A 21,760-nucleotide genomic window follows, 5' to 3' on the forward strand; every position below is an offset into this window, starting at 1 on the left:
CACATACATACATTCAGATAATCACATCATACATTATACACAGTTCTTACCTGTTTTCCGAATTCAAGTGTGTTGGTCGACCTGAACGGAATTCTCGTGCTAGATGGATGCCCTAATCACATAATGAAACCGGGTAAGCCACATGATTAAAACCCTAATCCCGGTGAAACCAAACCAAAACCCTAGGTTCTGCTATACTCTAAAGGGGTTATTCTAACTCTAGAAATGGGGAAACACCCAACCGAGGCACCGAAATGGCAAAAATTGAGAAAATGAAAGGCCCGGGGAACCACCTTAAACCGGCTAGCCGGTTTTTGTGGCACTGCAAACCGGCTAGCCGGTTTGCACCAGTATTCCCCAAACTTTTCATTTGTTGCTCAATTCTTCACCAATTTCCATGAAACCTTCCAGAGCTCCTATTCAATGTACAAACAATATAATCCAGCCAGTAATTCACAGAATAAAACAATAAATGTCAACTTGCCATTAAAGCTTAAAGCTTGAACTCAAAGCTTAGAATTGCACAAAACTAACAACCAATCTCTAAACCAGCTACCATGAACTAAAAATAAGCTAAACAAACCCTAAAATTCGAACTAAGCAAACCTTAAACCCTAACAGCCCCTATAACCCAAAATCACTTCTTGAAACCAAAATACAACTTCATGAACTTGAAAAAGAAAGGAGCTAGGGTTACCTTGGTTATTTTCCTTGAATCCTTGGATGAAAATACAGAAAATTATGAAGAAAAAATTGGGTTTTCCTTCTGGTTTGTGAGGGCCGAACACCAAGAGAGAGAAAGGAGAAATGGTTTCTTGATTTCTCTAATTTTTAATTTCTTTTTCAAAATAAAACCCCTTTTCATTCAATTATATTAAAATAAAATAGGTGTCATCACCCAAGGCTTCCACCTAACCCTCATTTAATCAATTTACTAAAGACTAAAATGCCCTTAAGATTACAACTTAGGTATCTTTTTAAAGCTAGGGGTAAAATGGTCAATTTCCATAGCCCCGCTCAATCCCGATAAAATATTTTCTCTAAAATATTTCCCACTATGAAATAAGGTTCTAAACTTACCCATGTGATCAATCTAGCCATCCATCGCATTTTTCGTTGTCGCCGAACAAAAATTACAAAAATAACATATTAAACATATAAGCTAGATAATACCCCTAGAGTTTAATAAAATCTCCGGAATTGAGAAATTATAACTCTAATATTTATTTCTAAATATTGGGGTCCACAAATAAATTAATTCACAAATAATAATAAAATAATTAAAATTAGTGCTAATTGCCTTTACTAATCCATATACTAGAGCGGTCATTTATCCCCCCGTTAATAGGATTTCGTCCCCGAAATCTAACCTGAATAGCTCTGGATGCTGAGTCCTCATATCCGACTCCAACTCCCAGGTGGCTTCTTCCACCTTACTGTTTCTCCAGAGCACCTTAACCAGTGCAATAGTCTTGTTCCGAAGAACTTTTTCTTTTCTATCCAAAATCTGAACAGGTTGCTCTTCATAGGATAAGTCTGGTTGAAGTTCAAGGGCTTCATAACTCAAGACATGAGTCGGGTCTGACACGTATTTCCTTAACATAGAAATGTGAAATACGTCATGAACAGCCGATAATGCTGGTGGTAAGGCTAGCCGATACGCTACCTGCCCGACCTTCTCAAGTATCTGAAATGGCCCAATGAACCTAGGGCTTAACTTACCCTTCTTCCCGAAGCGTCTAATACCCTTCATTGGCGAAACCCGCAGGAAAACATGTTCTCCTGCCTGAAATGTAACATCTCTACGCTTCGGATCAGCATAACTTTTCTGCCTGCTTTGAGAAGCAAGCATTCGAGCCTTGATCTTATCAATAGCTTCATTGGTTCTCTGAACTAATTCTGGACCCAGGTACTTCCTTTCTCCTGTCTCGTCCCAATGAATAGGAGAACGACATTTTCTACCATATAACATCTCATAGGGAGCCATCCCTATTGTACTTTGGTAGCTATTGTTGTAGGAGAATTCGATTAAAGGCAAGTACTTACTCCATGAACCCTCAAAGTCCATGACACAGGCTCGCAATAGATCTTCTAAAATCTGGATAGTTCTTTCTGACTGCCCATCAGTCTGAGGGTGAAAGGCTGTACTAAACTTTAACTTGGTACCCATAGCCTTCTGAAGACTCACCCAAAACTTCGATGTGAACTTTGGATCCCTGTCTGATACAATAGATTTAGGGGCTCCATGGAGACAAACTATCTCCTTCACATACAATTCAGCATACTGATCCACTGAATAGGTAACTTTCACTGGTAGAAAGTGAGCCGACTTTGTGAATCTGTCCACGATAACCCAAACAGAATCATACATTCCCGTAGTTCTAGGCAAACCAGTTACAAAGTCCATAGCGATGTCCTCCCACTTCCATTCTGGAAGGACTAAAGGTTGCAATAACCCTGCCGGCCTCTGATGTTCAGCCTTAATCTGCTGGCAGGTTAAACACTTGGACACGTAGTCCACCACATCTCTTTTCATGCCATACCACCAGAAGTAGGGTTTCAAATCCTGATACATCTTGGTGGTTCCCGGATGCAATGAATAAGGCGTGGTGTGAGCTTCATCAAGTATCTCTTTCTTAAGCTCATCCACACTAGGAACGCAAACTCGAGCTTTATATAACAACATTCCACTGCTCGAGACTGAAAAGCCTCTAGGCCGACCAGCCACTACTTCATCTCGAACTTTAACTAGCTCGGGATCTTCCAGTTGTGCCTTTCTGATTCTCTCCAACAGATCAGATTGGAGTGTTAAATTATGTAATTTCCCGACCACAAACTCAATTTCTGCACTAACCATTTCCGAGGCTAGTTGAGGAGCTATCATAACCATAGTACACACTTGACCGGGACCTTTTCTGCTCAGCGCATCGGCCACAACATTGGCTTTCCCGGGGTGATACAGTATTTCACAATCGTAGTCCTTAACTAACTCCAACCACCTTCTCTGCCTCATATTCAGATCTTTCTGGGTGAAAAAGGATTTAAGACTCTTATGATCAGTATAAATCTCACACTTTTCACCGTAAAGATAATGTCACCATATCTTTAAAGCAAAAACCACAGCAGCGAGCTCTAAATCATGAGTTGGGTACAGCTGCTCATAATCCTTCAATTGACGAGAGGCATAAGCTATGACTCTGTCAGCTTGCATCAAAACACATCCCAGACCCTGTCTGGATGCATCACAATACACAACAAATTTCTCTTGATCTGATGGCAAAGCTAACACCGGAGCTGTTATCAAATGCTGCTTCAACTCCTGAAAGCTTGACTCACACTTATCTGACCACACAAATCTCTGATTTTTCTTGGTCAATTCGGTTAGGGGCATAGAAAGTTTAGAAAATCCTTCGACGAAACGTCGATAATACCCTGCTAACCCGAGAAAACTTTGAACTTCCGTCACAGATTTGGGCCTCGGCCAATTCTTCACTGATTCTACCTTGTTTGGATCGACCATAATTCCATTCTTCCCAACAATATGACCCAGAAAGGACACCTCGGACAACCAGAATTCACACTTTTTGAACTTGGCATACAGCTTGTGATCCCTAAGTCGCTGTAACACCATTCGAAGATGATGCTCGTGCTCCTCTTCTGACTGAGAGTATACAAGAATGTCATCAATAAACACTATAACGCAGTTATCGAGGAAATCCTTAAACACCCTATTCATGAGATCCATAAAGGCCGCAGGAGCATTAGTCAATCCGAATGACATTACCAGAAACTCATAGTGCCCATATCTGGTTCTGAAAGCAGTCTTCGGTATGTCCTCCTCCCGAATTCTGAGTTGATGATAACCAGATCGTAAATCAATCTTTGAAAACACAGTCTTTCCCTGAAGCTGATCGAACAAATCGTCAATTCTGGGCAACGGGTACTTATTCTTAATCGTCAGCTTGTTAAGTTCCCGATAATCAATACACATTCTGAGGGAACCATCTTTCTTTTCACAAAAAGAACCGGAGCTCCCCAGGGCGATACACTGGGTCGAATAAACCCAATATCAAGCATCCCCTGAAGTTGCAACTTAAGCTCCTTGAGTTCTGCTGCAGCCATCCTATATGGAGCTTTAGAAACAGGTTCGACTCCAGGTGCCAAATCAATAACAAAGTCAATCTCTCGCTGTGGCGGCAATCCCGGCAACTCCTCGGGAAATACATCAAGAAAATCTTTCACCACCCGGACTACCTCAGGCCCAAATGTTTCAGGTCTGCTGGAGTCAATTACTACCGCTAGAAATCCTACACAACCATTGCATAGTAAATCCCTAGCTCTCAGCACAGAAATAACCGGGATCCGAGACCCCTGAACCGATCAAACATAAACAAATGGATCTTCACCTTCCCGCTGAAAAGTCACCATTTTACGCCTACAATCTATACTGGCCGAATACTTGGATAGAAAATCCATTCCCAGTATAATATCAAACTCAGTTAATTTCAATTCTATGAGGTCAGCACTCAATTCCCTATCTTCGATCCTAATCGGCATAGACCTAATGCGCCTATTAGAGATAACCAATTCCCCGCTAGGCATTAGGGTTCCAAACCCTCTTTCTAAAATATCACAAGGCCTACCCAAAAGATCAATCACTCTTGTAGCCACATATGAACGTGTAGCTCCCGAGTCAAATAATACTGTAAATAACAAGTTGTTGACGGGAAGCTGACCTGTCACAACAGAAGGACTGGCTGCAGCGTCAGCTTGGGTAATGGCAAACACACGGGCAGGAACCGGTTTCACCTCAGCTTTCGGCTCCTCTTTCTTTGCCTGGGGGCAATCTTTCTTGAAATGCCCCACCATGCCACACAGGAAGCATGTCTTCCGGTTACACTCTCCCGGATGATGTTTCTTGCACCTTGGACACTCAGGATAAGAGTAACCCTGGCGTCCCCCTCTGCCTTGATTCCCACGGAACCGCTTGCTTTGCCCCGAGCCACCAGAAGCTGGAACAACTTTTCTTTTCTGCTCGGTGGTGGAGTCACCACCATCGCTACCATAAACAGGAGTAGGAATAGTGGGGGTTCCACCAACACTCGGAGTCACCCGGGGCTCCTGAAGGAATTTTACCGCACCCTCGGCTCTCAAAGCCTTTTCAACCATCTCCGCATAAGTGGTTGCCTCAGTAGTAGTAATAACCAGATCATGTCTAATTTTTGCACTCAAACCCGCCAAGTATTTTTCCTTCTTACTGAAGTCAGTTGGCACAATTCCCACTGCCAGCTTCCCCAACCGGTCAAACTTTGTCGTATATTCAGTAACCGACATTCCCTCAATTTGAACCAACTCGGTGAACTCTTTCCGCTTTGCACTGCGGACTGCTTCGTTGTAATACTTGGAGTTAAATAACTCCTTAAATTCTTCCCAGGTCATCAGCGTGACGTCTCGAGTGAGGGTTATTAACTTCCACCACACGAGAGCGTCTTCCTGAAACTGAAAAGTGGCGCAGGTCACCCGGTCATTTCCAACCACTCCCATGAAATTGAGAATACACTCGATCATCGAAAGCCACTGCTCGGCCTTCATCACATCAGGGCCTCCCAGAAACACTGGAGGTGCCTGTTTTCGAAATCTTTCGTACAACGGTTCCATACGGTTGCCAACAGCAGGTTGTTCTGCTGGCACCGCGGGAACTGCAACAGCCTGAACCAGTTGAGGAGGCACGGCAGGAGGACCCTGTTGCCTCAATCTTTGGATTTCTTCATCTTGCTGGCAGATTCTATCTTGCATCTCCGCAAATCTTTCCTCCCAATCAGGAGGAGCTTGAGGTGGATTTACAGGGCGACCACCCTGAGCTCTGCCACGGCCACGACCGCGACCACGAGGATTTTGAGGATTCCTCTGACCGCCTCCGGTCTCAACCATGCCACCCTGACTTCTTGTATTTCGCGGGGCGTCCATTTAATAGGACTTAGCCTGCGAATCCATAAGCCAGGCAGGTTAGACAGCGATCAAAATTAACACCGCTCTTAATAACTTAAAGGCAACACACTTTCTTTTCTTTTTAAGAAAATATATTTAATTTAAATCTAATATGCTTCCTAACATGCTTTCACATTCACATTTATTTAAGGTACTAAACAAATACAGGCTTACTGAACCGTGAACCGAGCTTTCTCTGATGAAGATTGTACATGTCATAGTAAGCTTCGGTAGACAAACCTGGCGGCTCTGATACCAAAATTGTAACGCCCTAATGCTAAGGCACGCTACAGTGCTTTTTCAATTATTGTGCAATCTTTGCTAATCAAAGAAATTTCTCGAAAATCGTGTCAAATTAAAAGTTTTGCATTAAATACTAAACTTTGTAATTTAATAAAATATTTACAAGTGCCGGGATCCCAATTTTTTAAACTTTATAAAATTTACTTTTCAAACATACATTCCAAAATACACAGAGTTACAGGTCGCACAGCGACTTCCAAAATACAACTCCCAGATGTCCCGAGACCGAACACTCCAGGTCGCGCCGCTTGACATGTACAATCTCACCCGAGCTCAGGTTCACTCCTGTTCAGCTTTCGCCTTTCCTTTACCTACACATGGAAGCTGAAACTGTGAGTCAACAGACTCAGTAAGAAATGCATATAACATATCATATAATTTCCGACCTGTAAATAGGCGCCCATACACCTATTTACAGAGCTTAACAGATGAGTATGAACGTTCTAACTAGGACACGACCATGTACCATGTACCACATACACTCATTATACCTTCGTATTAGTGTAGGTAAGGTATGACCGCACCTTGAGTACTATCTAGTGTTGTACCACAGACACCTTGTACCTTCCCGTACAAGTGCTGGTAACACTATGATGTACTTCCAAACATCACACACCTTACCAATGCACTCCGTACCACAACCGTACAAGTGTTGGTAGTGTATGAATCACAACAAATAAGCATGTATACATATTAACACATACATACATTCAGATAATCACATCATACATTATACACAGTTCTTACCTGTTTTCCGAATTCAAGTGTGTTGGTCGACCTGAACGGAATTCTCGTGCTAGATGGATGCCCTAATCACATAATGAAACCGGGTAAGCCACATGATTAAAACCCTAATCCCGGTGAAACCAAACCAAAACCCTAGGTTCTGCTATACTCTAAAGGGGTTATTCTAACTCTGGAAATGGGGAAACACCCAACCGAGGCACTGAAATGGCAAAAATTGAGAAAATGAAAGGCCCGGGGAACCCTGCCAAAACCGGCTAGCCGGTTTGCACCAGTATTCCCCAAACTTTTCATTTGTTGCTCAATTCTTCACCAATTTCTATGAAACCTTCCAGAGCTCCTATTCAATGTACAAACAATATAATCCAGCCAGTAATTCACAGAATAAAACAATAAATGTCAACTTGCCATTAATGCTTAAAGCTTGAACTCAAAGCTTAGAATTGCACAAAACTAACAACCAATCTCTAAACCAGCTACCATGAACTAAAAATAAGCTAAACAAACCCTAAAATTCGAACTAAGCAAACCTTAAACCCTAACAGCCCCTATAACCCAAAATCACTTCTTGAAACCAAAATACAACTTCATGAACTTGAAAAAGAAAGGAGCTAGGGTTACCTTGGTTATTTTCCTTGAATCCTTGGATGAAAATACAGAAAATTATGAAGAAAAAAATTGGGTTTTCCATCTGGTTTGTGAGGGCCGAACACCAAGAGAGAGAAAGGAGAAATCGTTTCTTGATTTTTCTAATTTTTAATTTCTTTTTCAAAATAAAACCCCTTTTCATTCAATTATATTAAAATAAAATAGGTGTCATCACCCAAGGCTGCCACCTAACCCTCATTTAATCAATTTACTAAAGACTAAAATGCCCTTAAGATTACAACTTAGGTATCTTTTTAAAGCTAGGGGTAAAATGGTCAATTTCCATAGCCCCGCTCAATCCCGATAAAATATTTTCTCTAAAATATTTCCCACTATGAAATAAGGTTCTAAACTTACCCATGTGATCAATCTAGCCATCCATCGCATTTTCCGTTGTCGCCGAACAAAAATTACAAAAATAACATATTAAACATATAAGCTAGATAATACCCCTAGAGTTTAATAAAATCTCCGGAATTGAGAAATTATAACTCTAATATTTATTTCTAAATATTGGGGTCCACAAATAAATTAATTCACAAATAATAATAAAATAATTAAAATTAGTGCTAATTGCCTTTACTAATCCATATATGATCATTGAAGTTCATCATATGATCATTGAAGTTCTTTATTTCGAGGTGAGCTTTCATAGAATCCAAGAAAAATAGAGAAAAAAAAGGTGTTTTAAATATGAATGATTTGATGGTACAGATGATAAAAAGCTCATAAAAATATTAGACTATTTTCAAATATAATATATATTGGTTAGTTTTGTAAATATTATTACTCAAATTTCAAATTATTTTATGAATTTCTTAGCTTGATCATCTTTTCTTCTAATGTTTGTAATCATGAAATTGTGTCATTAATTATTTACTAGGTTACAACTATAGTCTAATGCTTAAATGTGGATGAGATTTGTAAGAATTCTTCGGTAATATACGGTTTTGATACTTTACTACAATTTTTCAAAAATGCAATGGATTATGCAAGATTATTTTGGTACAATAAGAAGAATAAGAAGAAAATGAAGAAGACAATATTTTATTTGAATGATGAAATCGAAGAGGAATTAGTTCATCATATGATCATTAAAATTCTTCATTTCTAAGTGAGCTTTTCTAGTCTTGAATTCATCCCTACAGAGAACAACTACTTTAATAAAGTGTTTTATTCCACTACAAAAAATTTTACTTTTAGTCACAATAAAATTTGTGACTAAACGTCTAATTATAAATTATTATTCTTATGTTGTGACTAAAAGAGCTGTGGCTGAATGTATTAGTCACAAAAATTATAATTTGTTGTGACTAAATGTATTTTTAGCTACAATACATGTTGTGACTAAAACTAAATTAAGTGACAACTTGTAACTAAATATTTTATTTTAGTCACAAGTAACATTTTGTTGTGACTAAAAGTCACAAAAAAATTATGTTGTGACTAAAAAATTGTCACTAAAAGTAGTATTTTTTTTGTAGTGTTCAAAGGCAGAGAATCTTGAAAGTAATGTTTTCAACGAAAAATTAAGAAGAGTCATTGATAATACGAAGGAACATTGGAATCATCATAATGTTCAATATTCAACTATAAAGAACATAATGATGATGCTTATCAAGAAGATTTTGTATCTGAGTTTTTTTTTTTTTTTTGGCAAGTGGTTGGTACTGAGATTCAAGAAATATAGAATGAGCATGATAAAAAAATTATAATACTTAGTGAACCTAGTTTTTCTTTACCGTAGTGGTTGTAAAATAAAAATATTTTCAAGTTCAGCGACCCTGGAGACCTGATTGGAGGCCAAAAATTTCACAACGGTTTTAGTTAAAAAATATTGATGGGATTATTGAGATAAGTTAATTTTAGAAATACCAGTATATTTTGGGGTACTCGAAGTTGACTAAATACAAAGTAGAGCTTTTTTAGTAGTTAAGAAATAATAAGATAACTATTAATAATAAAATTTTAATTTATATTATTATTAATATTATATTATTATTACTAATATTTTATTATTATAATATTATTTTATATATATAAAGTTATTGTAACTTTAAATATATATTATATAAGTTACAGTAACATAAACATAAATGAACCCTTATTCTCCTTCCTTCGTCAAAATTTTCGCTTCTTATATCTATTTTTCTTTATTTTCAACTTGAAACCTAGCAATCTAAGCTCCGGTAGTAACAGGATAGCAAACTCTTGAAGAGGGAGAGCTTAAGGTATGGTTTAAAAATAATTAGTTTCGTATAAGGATTTCGTGAATTATAATAGTTATGGAGATTCTGACTTCGTAGAATTATTCTTTGGTACCTATGGGACTAGTATCGATATTTACTTGTTGAATTTGAAGTAATTTTGAGTTAGAAATTGAGTTTTGAACTTTTTAAAGCTTAGTCCGAATATTAATGGCGTTTTTCATTTAAGGGTTCGATTTTAATTTTTGTTACACAAGGATAGTAATATTTATAGTACATATGTGCCCTATGAAGTTTGGAGTGATTTGGATAAGTTTTGGTAATGTTTCGGTGAGTGCGAAAATTGAAATTTTCGAGTTTCAAAGTTTTTAGAAATTCCTAGGAGATCAGAAATCGTATTTTTATCATAACTTTTCATTCGGTGTCCGTTTTAGAGCCAAAATATAATTTTATTTTAGTCTATTTATACCACAGGGTTTTGTAGAAAACTCTCAATTGTCTTATGTGAATATTAAGCAGTGTTTTGGGATAAACACTTACTGGTTTACTGTTATTGTGACATAGGACCGAGATTATCTGTAAAGACCGCTTAGTTTAATTTAGAAATTAGCAGTTAATTATGTTTAATTATGGAAAATTATTTATAGATATTTAAATAATTATTTATGCTGTTATTATTGAATTCTAAGATGCATTTTATGTCATATAGTGATTTTCATAATTTTGCATTTCCAGTGCCCGGTAACATGGAACTCGGTGTTTGGCTCAGTAAAATCACAAATTAGTATGTTAGTATATTGGGACGGTTATTTAGACATTGGGAATGTCAGGATTGGTCGGGAATTTAGAATTTTCCCAAAATACCCCTTTAGTGCCCCTATTGTTATTTTAGTGTGGAGGGGCAAAATGGTCATTTTGCCCCAATGATATTTTGTCCTTTAGTGGACATTATGAGATGAGATTATATGATTTTAAATAATAATTGTTGGCTGAATAAAGAGTTAATTTTGCATTTATCCATTATTTTCAAAAGTTAGAAAAAATCAAAGAAAAATCCAAACCATTTCCTCTCTAGCCTCTCTCTCTCTTTCGGCCTCCTTGTGCAGCAAGGATCTTTGGCTTTTTCTCGGTGATTCTAGCTAAATTCATCAAGGTTTTAGTGATCAAGTTGTTGGTATATTTTCCTTAGCTTTTCTTTAAGTTTTTTTGAAGTTTTGAGAAATGTTTATAGGTTGCATGCTTAGCTTTAAGATGTTGTTGTTGCTGTAGTTCTAGGTTGTTTTCTGTGATTGTATATGCTTGAATTAAGTGGATTTGAGTAGGTTTGAAGCATGCTAGATGGTTTACCCAAGTTTGGATCTTTTTAGCTCAAAAATTATAATTTCTATGAAAAGTTGAGAAATTGGTTGCTGGGATTGTTACATGAGTTTGAGAATATTTTCTGCAGTTTCTATATGCTTGTTTATGTAGTTTAAATCAAGTTTAAATGCTTGTAGGTGAGCTTTAGCCAAGTTTGAGTTTTGAACTCAAAGCTTGGAGCTCACATGGCATTTTTGGTATCTGTGGTTTTTGGATGATTTTGTTGCTTTAGACTTGTTCTTTAGGGTATATAGAACAGGTCTGGAAGGTTTTGTTTGAATTGGTTTGGATTTGAGCAAGTCATGATTTTTTGGTTGAATCCTGTGAGGAACCGGAATTCCGGTTGTGCATCCGGAATTCTGGATGAGGGTTTAGGATTTCCCAGAACCAGAATTCCGGTTGTGCAACCGGTCTGCCGGTTGGGAAATTTTCAGGAACCCTAGATTTTCTCTTTTTATGTTATTTGGGGTATTGCCATGCTTTTTATTGATAGGGAAACTTTTAGTTTCTAGTTTAAGTCCCCGGGAAGTGATTTAGCGTGTCACTCATTAGTGTTATGATTGTTATGGTTTAGGACCCTATAAACCGTCGTACAGTTCGTTCCAGTCAGGTTGACTGGCACACCTGAATTCGGAATTAAGGTAAGATTAGTATAACAGTATGCATATGTATTACATGTTTAGCGTGCATGTTAGGAAGCCTGTTAGACTACATTAGATATGTATGTTGGCTTCGTACCATCCGACCATATCACATCGGTTAGGCTAGAGTACGACTAGCAGCTGGAGTATGACCAGTGAACCGAGTATAGGCTGATACTAGGGTTGGTGGTACAGTGCTATGTCACCGTATCACATCAGTTAGGCTAGAGTATGACTAGCAGCTGGAGTATTACTAGTGAACCGAGTATAGGTTGATACTGTAACACATCGGTTAGGCTAGAGTATGACTAGCAGCTGGAGTATGACCAGTGAACCGAGTATAGGCTGTTACTTGTCAATAGTACCGTCTTATGAACGTTCGAGACTCAGTATCGTGTGGGACACGGCAGTTAGGGTTATGGTCAGGGGTATGGGCGTCTGATCATAACTCGGGATTTATGTATGTTTATGATTTATGCTTTTCTTACTGAGTTTGTCGACTCACAGTGCTATGTTTATGTGTAGGTAAGGGCAAGGCCAAGGCTGAGGAACCGTGAGAGCGAGCCGGTGAAGATTGTACATGTCGGGGCGGTTAGGCCTAGAGCGTACGATCCTCGGGACAGTAGTGCTTTTTGTAATTAGTCGCTAGGCGACAAGTATTTTGTTTAGTCAGTAAACTTTTGTAAAGTGTTTTGTAATCGGGATCCCGAGTATTTTTGTATAAATATTTTATAAGTTTAATTAAAAAGCAAAAATTTTAATTAATCACGATTTCCATAAACCTCGTTGATTAGAAACGAGCTGCACATTACATTTAAAAATCACGTAATACGCCTATGCTAGTTAGGGTGTTACATTATCGTGGGTAGTTCTCCAATTGGGTTGGCCAAAATGTATGAACCTGGATTGAAGGTAAGAAAAGTATATTGTACTGCATAGTACGTTGTATATAATACAATTAGTATTGCAATGAATTGATTAATATTGAGATATGGTTAATATTGTTATACAATGAAAAGATTGATTGATTGAGTACGAATAATGTGATGTTATTATGCATGTGATATATGGGCTCACTTGATTAGGTGATGCAATTTTCCTAGCGACGTACTGGGCGTAACGACAGGCGTCAGTGATATATGATGAGTACTGAGCGTAAGTACGAGCTCACCTGATTAGGTGTTGCAATTTTCCTGGCAACGTACTGGGCGTAAGTACGGGCGTCACTGATATATGATGAGTACCGAGCGTAGGTACGGGCTCACCTGATACGGTGATACGATTTTCCTGGCGACATACTGGGCGTAAGTACGGGTGTCAATAATATATGATGAGTACCGAGCGTAGGTACGGGCTCACCAGATTAGGTGATGCGATTACTCCTGGCGACGTGTAGATACAGCATCAGTGATATGAAAATTACCATGTTATGGCATAGAATGAAACCATTGTAGGGTTTCTTCCTGGCGACGTGTAGATACGAGTGTCAGTGACATATGATAAGTACCAGGCGTAGGTACAAGCTCGTATGATTAGGCAATTACTCCTGGGGACGTGTAGATACGGCGTCAGTGATACGTAAATTATCAGGTTATGACAATGAATGAAATAGTTGTAGGGTTTCATCCTGGCGACGAGTAGATACGAACGTCAGTCACATATGATAAGTACCTGGCGTAGGTACGGGCTCGTCTGATTAGATGATTACTCCTGGCGACGTGTAGATTTGGGCGTCAATGACATATGATAAGTACCGGGTGTAGGTACAAGCTCGTCTGATTAGGCGATGCAATATATTGGTGCCAAGTTGTGGTACTAGCTCACCTCATTAGGTGATGCAATTATATGATATATGAGTGCAATTTTTTGGCACGTGCTCACCTGATTAGTTGATGCAGTTATGTGATGTACAGGGCCAGGCTATGGCACGGGCTTGCCTGATTAGGCAACGCAATACAGGATTACCAGATTAAAGTATCGACTTGCTTGATTAGGCAATGTGATGTAATGAAGATGGTTACTTTCTGAGGTAACATATATATGATTTATATTTTTAAATGAATATGAATCTTATTATTGGTATAATAATTTTGTATTACCAGATAATTGTATATTGATGCTTATTCACGGTAGATGCAAGTAGTGATCTGGATTTCATTTTATTATCAATCCGTAATTGTTTGATTCTGATTGTGTATAAATGATAATATTCAAATAATAAACTATATGATTATTACTATTACTTTTATTGTTTAGTCCTTGTGACTCACGGGTTCTATGTGGTGCAGGTAAAGGCAAAAAAAACTAGATCAACCATGAGGTGACAGTCTTCTCCAACAATATACATATTGACCTTGCCTGCCTGCTGTTAGGTTTTATGCCCTAAATAAAACTCATTTCATATAATCAGATTTACTTATTAATAAAGATCAGAAATAACATTTTATGTTGCATGGTTCACATGATTTATTTCATGATTATAGGTATATAATGTATGAATTCTTTTTAAGTCCAGAACATATGAGTTGGTTAAAGATTATAGTGTTGTCAGCACAGTGGAATATAATCTTTATTATATGTTCAAAAGTTGATTCCCTGATTTGTCAGAACACTAGATTTAGACTGACATGGTATAATCAGCGATAGGTATTCTTACACCTTGGAAAAGTGTTATGTCCTTTCCAGGACATTGGCAAAGTTTACCAGTATCGGATGTATGGAGTATACATCAGAAGGGACCGATATTGAACTTTGATTAGATATGTTGAAATTTACCGTAATATCTATTCAATTCAATATCACCTGTTGATCCTAGATCACATGATCGAAATCCTGATATGGTTAGGCTCAATTTCAAGAGTGTTACTGTAAAGCCCGCTTAGTTAATTTGGAAATTAGTAGTTGTTTATGATTAATTATGAAAGTATTTATAGCTATTTAAATAATTTATTATACTGTTATTTATGGAATTCAGAAATGCATGGTTATGTTATTCAGTAGTTTTCATATTTTGCATTTCCGGTGCCCGATATTTTGGAACTCGGCGTTTGGCTCAGTAGAAATCACAACTTAGTATGTTAGTAGTTTGGGGACGGGTTTTAGACATTGGGAATGTCGGGAATGGCCGGGAATTTAGAATTTCCCAAAAATACCCCTTTAGTGATTTTTATGTGATTTTATAGTGGAGGGGCAAAATGGTCTTTTTGCCCCATTAGTGTTTTGTTTTATGTGAGTTTATTAATTGAAGATTAATTATTTATTTTAATGTTACTTGGCCGAAATAATGTGTTAAATGCTTCATAAACTCCTTTTTCTCTTAAATTCCACACTTAGTCAAAATTAGAAGAAAATTTCAAAACTCACACACTCAAAGCTCTCTCTCTTTTTCGGCCAAAGCTTGGGCTGCTAGGGCTGGGTTTTTTCTGCTCAAAGCTTGTAATTTTCAACTCATCTTTGTGTAATCCTAGTCAAGGTTTGATCACTTGTAGCTTCTCTTTATGTTTTGTTGAATTTTGATGAAAAGTGGGTGATGCATGCATGAATTCTTGGTTGTTGTTACTGCTGGGTTTCTTGGTTAATTTCTGGGATGTATGTATGTTATTTTGAGGTTAATTAAGCTATTACAAATGCATGTATAGTACCTTGTTTAAAGCCATGATTTTTCTAAGCAAAATATGTGATTTTGAAGAAATATTGTATAATCTGTTCCTGTGTTGTTGCTGTTGTTTTTAATAGTTTTCAGAGGTGATTTTATGCTAGTTTAAGTAGAATTAAGCTAGTGGAATGCTTGATTAGGTGGTTTTGCTCAAGTTTGAGTTTAGAACTCAAAGCTTGAGCTCCAATGGTGATTTTTGTATCTGTGATTTCTGGGTTAGTTTGAGGCCTTAGAAATGTTCTAGGGAAGGTATAGAACAGGTCTGGAAAGTTTGAGGTGATTTGGGGTTGATTGGAGCAAGATATGAAAATTTGATGTTGCTGCCTGCGAGGAACCGGAATTTTGGTTGTGCATCCGGAATTCCGGATGAGGGTCCTGAATTTCCCAGAACCGGAATTCCGGTTGGGCAACCGGTCTACCGGTTGGGGAATTTTCAAAACCCGTGTTTTTCCTCGTTTTTATGTTTTAAGGGGTATTGCCATGCTTTTTATCGATAGGGAAACTTTTAGTTCCTAGTTTAAGTCCCCGGGAAGTGATTTAGCGTGTCACTTATAGCGTTGTGATTTTTATGGTTTAGGAGCCAGTAATCCGCCGCTCAGCTTCAGTTCCAGTCAGGTTGACCGGCACACCTGAATTCGGAATCCAGGTAAGATTAGTATAACAGTATGCATATGTAGATTACATGTTTAGCGTGCATGTAGGAAGCCTATTAGATTACATTAGTTATGTATATTGGCTTCGAACCATCCAACCCTGTCACGTCGGTACAGGCTGGAGTATGACCAGCAGCCGGAGTATGACCGGTTCGACCGATCAGGCTGACATTTGGTTGGTGGTTCCGTGCTATTGACCTATCCCGTCGGTACAGGCTGGAGTATGACCAGCAGCCGGAGTATGACCGGTTTGACCGATCAGGAGGATACTTGTCAATAGTACCGTCCCTGTGAACGTTCAAAACTCAGTTGCATGTCGGACATGGCAGTAGTGGCTCAGTACCATGTTGGACATGGCAGTAGGGGGACTCAGTATCGTGTTGGACACGGCAGTTAGAATTATGTATGAGTATTATTATGCTTTTCTTACTGAGTCTGTCGACTCATAGTTTACGTTTATGTGTAGGTAAAGGCAAGGCTATAGCTGATGGACCGTGAGCGAGCTTATGAGATTGTACATGTCGGGGCGGTTAGGCCTGGAGCGTACGATCCTCGGGACAGCACGGCTGATTTTTGTAACTGGTTGTTAGACGACCTTTATTTTATGTAACAGTTAAACAGTTAAAACTTTTTGTAAATAATTTTATAATCGGGATCCCGAGTCTTTTGTAATATTGTTTTATAAGTTTAATTAAAAAGCAAAATTTTAATTAATCACGTTTTTCCATAAACCTCGTTGATTAGCAACGAGCTGCACAGTACGTTTAAAAATCACGTAATACGCCTATGGTAGTTAGGGTGTTACAATTTGGTATCAGAGCCGCCAGGTTGTCTTCCGAAGATCGTCACGACATGTACAATCATCATCAGCAGTTAGCTCGTTTCACGGTTCAGTAAGCCTTTATTGCTTTAGTAGTTTATTTTATTCAGTTATGAAAAAGAAAAGCCTGTTAGGAAGCATGTTAGTAGCCTGATAGTAGAATAGGCGCATGTTTCGTTTTTAATTTCCAAATTAAGCGGCATTAGTAAGCTCTCCTTGAATACGACCTGATATGCCAACTCTTGGTTTCGCAGGCGGTTCTAGCTAGATGGACGCCAGGCGGACTACCAGGAGTCAGGGCAACTCCGTAGGGTCGAACCAAGGACAAGGAGCTCAGTTTCCCCCACCTGCTAGGGGCCGAGGTAGAGGTCCCCGAGGCAGGGCTCGTGGTCGGGGTGATGAGAACCCACCACAGGCTGCCCAGGCTCCCCCAGCCGATCAGGGAGCCCCGAACTGGTAGTTGCGGTTTGCGGAAATGCAAGCCCGGATCGTAGAACAAGACCTCGAGATTCAGAGGTTGAGACAGCAGGGTGCTCCTGCAGTTCCAGTGCCCATAGTTCCAGTGGCACCTGCCCCTGCTGCCCAGGCCGAGATAGTGGTGGCGGCCCATAGATTGGAACCTCTGTATGAGCGGTTCCGGAAGCAAGCACCTCCGGTTTTCCTGGGAGGTCCGGACGTAATGAAAGCCGAGCAATGGCTGACGGTGATCACCAAAATTCTGAATTTCATGGGTGTCACCGGTAACGATAGAGTGGTATGCGCCACATTCCAGTTCCAGGAGGACGCGCTGGTCTGGTGGGACATGGTGTCTCAGATCCATGACGTCACCACCATGACCTGGGAAAGGTTCCAGGAACTCTTTAATGCAAAGTACTACAACGAGGCGGTCAGAAGCGCCAAGAGAAAAGAGTTCGCTCACCTGACCCAGCGTGAGAGCATGAGCATCACTGAGTATACTACTCAGTTTGATCGGTTGGCGAGGTTAGCCTCGGGAATTGTGCCGACCGACTTCAGCAAGAAGGAGAAGTATCTGGACGGGTTGAATGCCAGGATCAGGCATGACTTGATGATCACCACCGACGACAGCACCACCTATGCTCAGATGGTGGAAAAGGCACAGCGAGCTGAGGGCGCAGTGGGGTGTATGTCAGAATCAGCCAGTACTCCGGTTAGTGGCGGGGCTCCTACCCCTCCTGCATCAGGCTATAGCAGGGGGAGTAGTGGTTCGGCCATTGATCAGAGGAAGAGAGCACCCACTGCTTGCGGTGGCTCGAGTCAGAACAAGAGGTTCCGGGGGAACCAGAACAGAGGGAGTCGTCCTGGTGGTACTGAGACCCGATTCTCCTATCCCGAGTGCCCTAGCTGCAAGAGGCACCATCGGGGTGAGTGCAAAGGTCAGGGATGCTTTCATTGTGGCATGCCCGGACACTTCAAGAGGGACTGTCCCCAGCTCCGACCAGAGGCACCGAGAGCTCCAGCGATACCCACTCCAGCCAGGGTGTTCGCTATCACGCAGCCGATGCAGATGCCAGCCCATCAGTTGTCACAGGTCAGCTTTTTATTAACAACTCACTATATTCGATCTTTGTTTGATTCTGGGGCTACACATTCTTATGTGGCGGCCAGAGTCTTTAGTAAATTGGGTAGACCCTATGATAGATATGAATCAGGGTTTGGAACCCTGTTACCTGGCGGAGAATTGGTTATCTCCAATAGGTGGATTAGGTCTATGCCGATCAGGATAGATGGTAGAGAGTTAAGTGCTGATCTGATAGAGATGAGTTTAGTCGAATTCGATATTATTTTAGGAATGGATTTCCTATCTTAATATTCGGCGAGCATTGATTGTAAAAGGAAGATGGTGGTCTTCCAACCGGAAAGTGAGGAACCATTTGTATTTGTTGGTTCAGTTCAGGGATCTCGGATCCCGGTGATCTCGGCTATGTCAGTGAGGGAATTGTTGCACGGCGGTTGCTTAGGGTTTCTGGCCGTGGTGGTGGACACCACTCGGCCAGATACCATTCGGCCAGAGGACATCAGAGTGGTTCAGGAATTTTTGGACGTTTTTCCCGAAGAACTTCCAGGGTTACCACCTCAGCGGGAGATTGATTTCGTGATAGACTTGGCACTAGGAGTGGAACCGGTGTCCAAAGCCCGTATAGGATGGCTCCAGCTGAACTTAAGGAATTAAAGATTCAGCTCCAAGGGTTGCTTGACTTAGGGTTCATTCGGCCCAGTGTGTCACCCTGGGGAGCCCCGGTTTTATTCGTCAAGAAGAAGGATGGATCTATGAGGATGTGCATCGACTACAGGGAGTTGAACAAGCTGACGGTGAAGAATAAATATCCATTAGCTAGGATCGATGATTTATTCGATCAGCTTCAGGGGAAGACGGTCTTTTCTAAGATTGATCTCCGTTCGGGTTATCATCAGTTGAAAATCCGAGAGGAGGACATTCCAAAGACGGCTTTCCGCACTAGGTATGGACATTACGAATTTCTGGTTATGTCATTTGGACTAACCAATGCTCCTGCAGCATTCATGGACCTGATGAATAGAGTATTCAAGGATTTCCTCGATATCTGTGTGATTGTGTTTATCGACGACATCCTCGTGTACTCTCAATCAGAAGAGGAGCATGAGTTACATCTTCAGATGGTACTGCAACGGCTTCGAGAACATAAGCTTTACGCCAAGTTCAAGAAATGTGAGTTCTGGCTATCTCAGGTGTCCTTCCTGTTGGAAATTATTTTACCAGGATCTTAGATCTACTCACAAGTATGTTTATTAACATCCTAAATAAGAACTTTCTAAAACGATAAATTAAACACATATAAAGTTTAAGAAACCTTACATTGGGTGCAGCGGAATAATATGACTCCTTCCGTTCAGATATCTAGCCCTTGATTCCATTATCAATATCTGAACCTGGATCTCTTTCTCTGAATCTTTGATGCTGAAACCTCCTTCTTGCTGAAAGTCTTTCTTCACGATCTTCCTCACTATGATTGAGGTATCACTTGCTGTGTGTGGGCACTACTCATACACTAAGAATTTCGAAATTCAAGAGGGAAGAGAAAGAAGAAGTGGCAGCTAAAGATAGGGAGAGAGAAAGGCTCAGGTTTTCTCTGAAGGAAAAATAGAAAATTTAAGTGTAAATTTCCTGAAGCCTTCACTATCTATTTATAGCATTCTACTAGGGTTAGGTTTGAATTATTTGGCATTAAAATAATGAAAATATCAGTTTAAATTTCCTACAAAAGTGGCTGGCCCTATACTAGTGGATTTGGGCCTCACTTTTTGCAATTTTGCAGTTTTACCTTTTCTGCATCTGATTTTCTCAAAAACGCCAATTTTCTAATTCAACCATTTAAATGCCAATTCTAACTATTTAATAACTATAAATAATTATTAAATAATATTGTCATTTATCATATTTATTAATTGAACCATACAAAGTATCATAATTAACAAATATGCCCCTAAAAACTCTTTCTTTACAATTTCGCCCTTTACTTAGTGAAAAATTCACAAATAGACATAGTCTAATTTGAGAATTATAATTGATTAATCAAAACCAATTACATGAGTCTTACAAGCAATATTATCTCAACTAGTGGGGGGACCATGGGTCTGTATAACCGAGCTTCCAATAAGTAGATCAAGAATTTAGCACTAAAATTCACTAACTTATTAATTCTTCGTTGAATCCACGCATAGAACTTAGAATTGCACTCTCAGTATATAGAATGCTCTATATGTTCCACCATATAGACACATCATTAGTTATCCATTGTTATAATCCTAATGTGATCAATGATCCTCTATATGAATGATCTACACTGTAAAGGGATTAAATTACCGTTACACCCTACAATGTATTTATTCCTTAAAACACTTGACCCCGTATAAATGATATTTCAGCTTATGTGAAATGAGTACTCCACCATTTATGTTAGTTTGGTCAAGCTCGAAGGAGATCATCCTTTGCTTACTATTCGCCAGATAGAAGCTATAGATTCCATGTTTATGCTAGCGCTCCCACTCAATTGCACTACCGTGTTCCCAAAAAGTACGTATCACCCTGACCAAAAGGTAGGCTTAACTAACAATTCAAGGAACACGAATAGCCTTTCAAGATTGAGCCTAATCATAACAGGATTAAGATCATTTGATCTAGGATCAACTAGGCGATATTGACTTGAATAGATATTACGGTAAGTTTAATTAAATCTAAGTCAAAGTTCAATATCGGTCCCTTCCGATGCATACTCCATGCATCCAACCTGAGCTTTACTTTAACCAATGCTCTGGAAAGAACATAGCACTTCTCTAAATGCAAGTAAACTCTGTTGTAGATTATCATATCAGTAAAACCCTATGTCTGATAAATCTAGGAAACTTTATTCACATAGTCATGTTTACTTTCCAATGTGTTGACGGCACAATAAACAGGATCAAGTATGTGAAAAGGGTTTCAGATGAACTTATACATTATGTACATATAATCATGAAATAAATCATGTGAACCATGCAACATTAAATGTTATTTCTGATCTATATTAATAAGTAAATCTGATTATATTGAAATGAGTTTTATTTAGGGCATAAAACCCAACAAACTCCCACTTGCACTAATATAAAACAAAAAGTGCGTTTCAAATAATCTCAACACCTTGATATACAAATCAAGTGTAGTAGTAGTAAACTCCTCGTAATAGGATCTGAAAGGTTGAATTAAC

Source organism: Cannabis sativa, chromosome 3 (assembly GCF_029168945.1).
Source record: "Cannabis sativa cultivar Pink pepper isolate KNU-18-1 chromosome 3, ASM2916894v1, whole genome shotgun sequence".
Classification (NCBI taxonomy): domain Eukaryota; kingdom Viridiplantae; phylum Streptophyta; class Magnoliopsida; order Rosales; family Cannabaceae; genus Cannabis; species Cannabis sativa.